We start from the raw sequence: 8786 nt of genomic DNA, 5'->3' as shown, positions 1-8786 counted from the left end.
GAAATTTCTTAAATTTTTTTAAAATAAATCTTATGCGCTAAATTTGAATAATTTTTACAATTATGTGCAATTTTTTCAAATATTACACATATAAATACTACAATTTTATGCATTTTTTAAATAATTAAGTGAAACTCTCTATAACTTTTGCTTCCCTCGATCAAAATGATTTACGCTAACGGATTCATCACATATTAGGGTCAGTTTATTTTCACACAAAATATGTGCCATCAAAAAATTTTTTCTATTTTTTTAACTCCAAAATTAAAAATGTTTGCCAAATAAAGTTGTCAAGATCGGTTGACAGATTCGCCCTATAAAGAAACATATATATACTAACAATATTATGGTAGTAAATGGGTAAATAAGTTAAAATTTTAAAATCAAATGCTACTTATTTCTTTGGGAAATGTTAAATATAGTTCTTCAAGAATATATGAAATACCCAGGAAGTACATGCAGCATTATATTTTTTCTAGTCAAATGTTCTAGTCACTGCTCCTGTGCTTAGATTTTCTATTGTTCTTCAAATAATTGTTTTAACATTCACCTGCAAATTTATTTTGTTATCTTATTTGTAAAACACAATTGTTTCACGCAATCGGTTAAAATATGAAAAATAAGTAACAAATCGAAAATAAAGCTCATACTCCTATACTAAATTAACAGTCATTACTAAAGTACCTCAAAGTTATGCCGACGCTAATTACTAGTCACTGAAAAGTAACTGGTTATGTAAGTACAACCCTTAAAATAGTTTTTAATGGGTCTTCTCCAAAAATTTCTGAATTTTTTGCAACATTTTATGTTTTTTCAAAAATTCGTAAAAATAATTTAGAGCTGAAATTGCATATAAACTATATGTTTTTGGAAAGGACTAGTCCTGGGCTACTTCCAGTTTTCCGCTACCCCGATTCATGTCTTCTCCAAATACCCTTTGGAGCCACTTGAAAATTTCAGAATTTTTGGCAAAATTTAGTGTTTTTTAAAAAATTGTAAAAATTATTCAGAGCTGGAATTGCATATAAACTATATGTTTTTGGAAAGAACTAGTCCTGGGCTACTTCCAGTTTTTCGCTACCCCGATTCATGTCTTCTCTAAATACCCGTTGGAGCCACTTGAAAAATTCTGATTTTTTGGCAAAATTTTGTGTTTTTTTTTAAAAATCGTAAAAATTATCCAGAGCTGGAATTGCATATAAACTATATGTTTTTGGAAAGAATTAGTCTTGGGCTACTTCCAGTTTTTCGCTACCCCGATTCATGTCTTCTCTAAATACCCGTTGGAGCCACTTGAAAATTTCTGATTTTTTGGCAAAATTTTGTGTTTTTTTAAAAAATCGTAAAAATTATCCAGAGCTGGAATTGCATATAAACTATATGTTTTTGGAAAGAACTAGTCCTGGGCTACTTCCAGTTTTTCGCTACCCCGATTCATGTCTTCTCTAAATACCCGTTGGAGCCACTTGAAAATTTCTGATTTTTTGGCAAAATTTGACGTTTTTTCAAAAATTCGTAAAATTATCCAGAGCTGGAATTGCATATAAACTATATGTTTTTGGAAAGAACTAGTCTTGGGCTACTTCCAGTTTTTCGCTACCCCGATTCATGTCTTCTCTAAATACCCGTTGGAGCCACTTGAAAATTTCTGATTTTTTGGCAAAATTTTGTGTTTTTTAAAAAATCGTAAAAATTATCCAGAGCTGGAATTGCATATAAAATATATGTTTTTGGAAAGAACTAGTCCTGGGCTACTTCCAGTTTTTCGCTACCCCGATTCATGTCTTCTCTAAATACCCGTTGGAGCCACTTGAAAATTTCTGATTTTTTGGCAAAATTTGACGTTTTTTCAAAAATTTTAAAAATTATCCAGAGCTGGAATTGCATATAAACTATATGTTTTTGGAAAGAACTAGTCCTGGGCTACTTCCAGTTTTTCGCTACCCCGATTCATGTCTTCTCTAAATACCCGTTGGAGCCACTTGAAAATTTCTGATTTTTTGGCAAAATTTTGTGTTTTTTAAAAAATCGTAAAAATTATCCAGAGGTGGAATTGCATATAAGCTATATGTTTTTGGAAAGAACTAGTCCTGGGCTACTTCCGGTTTTTCGCTACCCCGATTCATGTCATCTCTAAATACCCGTTGGAGCCACTTGAAAATTTCTGATTTTTTGGCAAAATTTTGTGTTTTTTAAAAAATCGTAAAAATTTTCCAGAGCTGGAATTGCATATAAACTATATGTTTTTGGAAAGAACTAGTCCTGGGCTACTTCCAGTTTTTCGCTACCCCGATTCATGTCTTCTCTAAATACCCGTTGGAGCCACTTGAAAATTTCTGATTTTTTGGCAAAATTTGACGTTTTTTCAAAAATTTTTAAAAATTATCCAGAGCTGGAATTGCATATAAACTATATGTTTTTGGAAAGAACTAGTCCTGGGCTACTTCCGGTTTTTCGCTACCCCGATTCATGTCTTCTCTAAATACCCGTTGGAGCCACTTGAAAATTTCTGATTTTGTGGCAAAATTTTGTGTTTTTTTCAAAAATTCGTAAAAATTATCCAGTGCTGGAATTGCATATAAACTATATGTTTTTGGAAAGAACTAGTCCTGGGCTACTTCCACTATGCCGGTACCCCAATACATGTCTTCTCAAAGTGTCGATTTTTTTCATTTAAAAATTTTATATTTAACCACCATTTTTTATACAATTATACAATGTATACAATTATTTTTATTAATTTTTATTTTATATATTTATTTTCGGAATATATTTTAATATATTTTTACTTTTTTTCACAAAAGCATTTTATTTGGCGTTTGTTTTATTAAAAAATCAATTAATTTAATTTGAAAACGAATTTTACAGTATGTGGAACGTATTTGACAAATGTGTTGTGGGACGTATCTGGCCGACGAATTTAACTTCACACCCTTTTAAAATTTTCCTGTTAGATAAAATTTTTCTATAAAAAAACAGACAATTTCCAATAAATTTCTATAAAAAATGAATTTAAACTAACCATAATGTTCATGAAATATGGGACGACGACATTCTTCCATGGCATTTAATAGGCTGTAACAGGTTGAGGATGATAAAATATAATTCGCACATTTTCTATATTGTATAATATGACATGAGGCAGTCTTAGCATTGTATTCCTAAAAATAAAAACAAAAATAGTAAAAGTAAAATTTTAATTTTATTGCATTTCAAACATTATTTCTTAATGTTTTTCAACTAAATTTGAATGATTCATAATATTATTATTATTTTTTTATTACGTTACACGTTTTGTGTTGTTATTTACAATTTTATTTTTAAGCATAACTAAATATTCAAACAAAATGTTTTCAAAGTTAAATTATATTTGCATACCACTTTGTTTATTTCCTGTGTATTTTTCATACATATATTTTTTGGTTGTGCAGGAATTTCATTACTTAGTCTTAATTATGTAATTTTATTTACGTTGCTGAATGTATGTTATGTTTTATTTCATTTTGTTTTAGGAAAATTCATCATCATCATCATCATCAAACAGTATAAAACAATAAAACCTGTTAACACAGGTACAAAAACAATACTACATAATAATACAATAGAAAAAAAATTAAATGAAATATTAAAAGTATGAATACTTGAACAACAATAGCAAACTTTGTAAATGTATAAGTACACAGTATATTTGGCAAAAAAAAATGAAGAAAATAATGTGAAATAACAAAAATAGAAGTAAAATTAGGTAGAAAACAAATAAAGTACCTTTCAGAAAAAAGTACAATTTATGTATAAATACAAATGAACATGTACATATGTGTGTAGAAAATTAAATAAAACATAATTTACAAAGTGGCGCCAAAAGCTTTTTCTAACATAGTAAAGGTGTGTTTGTGTGATTTACAACTTTTGCTTCTTCTACTATTGTTGGCTGAATTGTATTGTTTAAATAATTCACTTATTATTATGGGTAATTAAATTTAGAAATTGAATTTATCGAAACATGTCTATAAAGATACATTTTATTAATTTGTGTATTTTACACCACTACACACACCTTAAGTAAATTAATCTGCTAAGTCGACTCAGTTATGTCCGTTCGTCCGTCTGTCCTTCTGTCTGTATGTCCGTCTGTATGTCTGTCTGTCCATCTGTCTGTCTATCCGTCTAAATGTCCGTGTAATTTAAGCCCCCGTATAAACGTACCTCCCAATAGAACTTTTGAGCTTAAATGTTCTTGTGTTTCTTCAAAAATCAGCAAAACTTAATGGTCAAAATTCAATTATAAACACTAACATCTCAATGATATTCTACATAAATAATTATTGTAGACGTAAGTTCCGCTACAGAAACTAAAGAGGATAGGATCATATAACTCCTTTTTCGTCAACAAATTGTTTAACAATTTTTGAACTAATGTAAAAATTATTATTGAAAAAATAATGAAAATTTGTAACATATTCATTGTTGTAGGGTATAATATGCCATGACCGACTATAAATCCATAGGACAGAAAGGGCACCATAGCCACTTTTTTTGAGACGTCCTCAAATTAAAACCACAATACATATTCTTAATTTTTTCTTGGTTCGTATACTTAGATATGTTGGCTTTAGTTTTATTCCTTTCAATCTTTCCTAAGTCATCCACATGTACATTTCTTTTACTATTCCGCACTGACAAAAAACGGCGATACCGCCCATCCATGGGGTAAATACGCCAAGGGGAATGGGCGGATTTGTCATTAGTAAAATAAAAGAAAAATTATAAAAATAAAAACTTATTTTGCTGTTTTATAATTTAATTCTTAAAACAAAGAATAAACCAGATATTTATTGTTTATTTCACAAAACTTAACAAAAAAAATTAAAACAAAATTTTGTTCTACATCACATATATTTGGTGCATGTGCCCCACGGGCAGTTCTGGGGTATAGTTTAAATTTTTTCGGGCTTCAAATTATATTATCGAAAATATTATTATGTCTTATTGTTCACTATTATTGATGTTCTAATACTGACCAATATATTTTTTCTATCACAAAAATTAAAAAAGTTAGCACAAAAAGTTCACACAGTGAAATATTTTCACAGCTTCACCTTTGAAAAACAATTAATCATGTCTGCCTCCCAACATATGTAAAGTTAATGTTTCAAATTTTCAGGGATGATAGATAATCGATAAACGAAAACAAAATTTGATAATGTGATAAAATCGATTACTCGGTTTTAAAGTTATTCGCATTGACAAATGTGCCCCTATGGCGTATGATCCCCCGTCTACCCTTCTTGTTTTTTACAGTGATAACATTAATTTGTCAATAGAATTGATAAAATTTTTTAAAAATATTATAAATAGCTTTATGTCTCAGAAATCTATATAAATAAAAGATTAAAGTTTGTACGTAATGGGTAACTAAAAAATAAGACACCTGATATACATATGTTTTAGGCGTTGTGAGAAGTGTTTATGTTACGTTTTAAATTTGTCCGACTAGTGGCATCGAAGTTTAATTTCCAGTCAATTACACCTAATCCGCTTAGCCGATTATAAAAAAATTAGCGTTATATAGAACTTTACGTCAAGGCTATAAAAAAAGTTCGATATTAAAAAAAAGAAAACAATTGTAAAAATAGTTATATTTTCTTTAAATGTTCTATAAAAAGTGAAACTTTTCTAAAATATTCCTTAAAAATAAAAATTTTGTATAAAAAGATTATATTGTTGTGATTTTTTCTTTAAAAAATTCCAAATATATTTTTCTATAAAATTCAAAAACTTTATAAATATTTTGTGTAGAGTTTTATAAAGTCGACCATTTTTTAACAAAATATTTACTATTTAAAAATACTTGCATGTTTAAAATTTTATAATATTTAAACTATTTTGCTCACACACATGTGTCCAGGATTGATGAAGACTTTAAAAAAGTAAACAATTTTACATTGTTTTTCTAAACTTTAACATTCAACCATAAAATCCCATTTGGTCACCCCTTAAACAAATTTTAAAAATAAAAAAAAAACGAAAACTAATTAAGGTATGAGAAAGTCTGCAAGTTTTTGTTTAACCCCTTGTTCTTTTGAGTTCCCCTTTCGCAAATAGACACACACACATTTCTTCTATTATCATTTTTAATAAAGATGCACCAGCAGACATCAGACATAACATTAAAGGGTGTTTGCTTTATGTTCTTTGTGAATGAAAAAAAAAACATCAAATACTAACAAAATATTTTGTTAAATAAAACTATGAACATGCCAGGACTTCCATGTATATTTGCTATGCCAAGGAATGAAAGAGCTTCATTTCATTGTTTACCACTTTTTTTTTTTTTGTTCATTTATTATTTGTATGCAATTGTTGCATAAATAATGAACAGTGACAACAGTAACTACTAATGTTTGTTAATGTTTGTCTATAACCCAGTAAACAAATCATTTAACTTTTTCAAAGTTTTAGAATGTTTTAATACAGCTTTCACAACGTTAATCGATGGCTTTCAGATTTTCTGAAAGATTTGTTGTACCGCTATTCAATATAAAATTATCTAATAATTTTATGTTTACTGGGTTCTTAACCTAAAAGTGAAATAGTAGAAATTGAAACAACCACATTGAAACATAAATTTATTTTTGTCTTTAAATTGCATTTTTACTTTATGACCTCAGTAATAGTAGTGTGTGTGTGCCTCATGGTGTTGACTATGCCTCTAACACCTCATCTCATGCTTAATGTTTCTATTGTTTGTATTTTTACTACAAATTATTGAAATGCAGTCAACAAAAAGATTTGGTTTTGTTTAAATATATTTAAGTGTTCTAGTGACATACACACATACAATATTTACACACAAATACAGAAAACTCACCCACCCACCCATACACACGTGCAGGCAAATGTGTACGTGTGTCAAACGCATCTATTTACGTAAGTGTCGTGTTACGTTTGTCTGAACAAGACAGTCATTCCCTCTATAATTGGACAGCAGTGGGGGAATTTTTAAAGTAAAATTTTTAGGATTTTCAAGATGTATGACAACACAAATTTATGTGAAAATATAGAAAGGAATTCTAAATTTGTTTGTAATTTTTTATCAAAGAGTAGTATATAATTACATTATTGGTCTTCATACCTATTCACACACTTTTCAGTTATTACTGCATATCGTTCTGATTACATAGAAGTACATTCATAGCCACCTATTAATAAAAAATACTTTCTAATGTGCTATACAAATACTTTCTAATGAATGGAACACAATCAAATTATTCGTACTGCGAATTCGTTTCAAAATTTGTTTGTTTGAAATTGAAAAACGTAAGAAAAAGGGACAAAAATTATATTTTTGTGAATCTCCATGATTTTGAGATAATTTTAACAGCTTTAAAATTAATTCGAACATTACTTCGAAATTATAAAATGTAAGAAATTGGCCTCGAAAAGAACTAAAATTATATTTTTGTGAATATCCCCAATTTTGAGATTATTTCAACAACTTAAAAATTTTTTCGAACATTACTTTGAATTTTCGAACTTAATTTTAAATATTCCAACATAGCATTGTAGTGTCATTAAGTGTACTCCAAACTTCCAAATTTAATATCTTAAAAAATTTTCGAACTTAAGTTCGAATTTTCGAAAATTTTATTTTTAGTTTTTATGACCCAGAGCATACAAAATCTTTCGAACATAACTTCGAATTTTCGAATAAAATTTCGAACATTTGAACATAATATTGAGTACAGTTAATACTCACAACCGCCAAATTTCAGAAAATTCGGGCTACTGGAATTGGTCTTAAACCAATTTTCCAATTCAATTCGTCGTTCGTCTGCGTAAGAAATAGAAATAAACCTATCGAACAGTTCGTTACGTATGACAAATTTCGTCATATACGTTAGTATGTTCTATATCTGAGATCGAAAATTCGTTCCGAAAAATTCGTCGTTCGTTCCAATTGTGCGTATAGCTTTAGTCAGCTTCTCAAATAAGATGTAAAAGTACTTAACTCTAATGTCATCGCCACATTAAAATAATGACTTAAAATGCTATTGTGTAAGTAAATTTTAACATTTTAACCCATTACCTGGTAATAAACGTTTTTGCTGGGTACATATGTATGTATTTTCTTGTTGTTTTTCATTTTTAAAAATCTTAGATTTTATGTTTCTGTTGCATTTAACAATTGTTTTTAGTAAATTGTTTATTGCTCTAGTATTTTTCAGTCACAAGAGTGTTTTGTGGACAATTTGTTAGAGTTGCTGTTGTTGTTGCTATAACTATATTATTGTATTACAATTGTTGTTGTTGCTGTTGCCTATGTGCCATTTGGTGTTTATGGTTAGTATAACAGTCATTTAGCAGACATAGACAAATTTATTATTTAAATAAACTTGAATCTTAATGTGAATCTACATTCAAATAAATGGATTTGAACAAAATACGTATGGATATATGTATACTTAAGTGTTCCTTACAACAACCGAAAAGTCCAATATACACACATTTTGGATATATCTGGCTATAAGTATATTAAATCCCCCCCTTTTTTAAAAAAAGGCAGCAGCAACAATAGCAAAATATTAGTAAACATGAATTTTATATAGTAGAAAATGTACGTACTTCCCCACAAGTAACAAAAACAACAACAAGAACGTATATGGTTATTCCTAAAATACTCTTTTAAAAACATATGAGTATTAAGTCTGGAAGTGGGTGAAATATGTATAACAACTAGTTTAGGTTTATAAAATCGAATGACTATCAAAGAGTTGGCACATTTG

At 28.6% G+C, this 8786-nt stretch overlaps 1 long non-coding RNA gene across 1 annotated transcript in view; it reads right to left on the bottom strand.

The window, feature by feature from the left end:
• LOC124418796 overlaps positions 1-3190 on the bottom strand; it is a 4272-nt gene extending 1082 nt beyond the window's left edge. The window contains exon 1 of the long non-coding RNA XR_006940214.1: positions 3023-3190. This is a non-coding gene — a long non-coding RNA (uncharacterized LOC124418796). The remainder of the gene's footprint in view (positions 1-3022) is intronic.
• Positions 3191-8786: the final 5596 nt, after the last annotated feature.

Source organism: Lucilia cuprina, chromosome 3, assembly GCF_022045245.1.
Source record: "Lucilia cuprina isolate Lc7/37 chromosome 3, ASM2204524v1, whole genome shotgun sequence".
Taxonomy (NCBI): Eukaryota; Metazoa; Arthropoda; class Insecta; order Diptera; family Calliphoridae; genus Lucilia; species Lucilia cuprina.
This window is presented reverse-complemented; position numbering and strand designations above follow the sequence as displayed.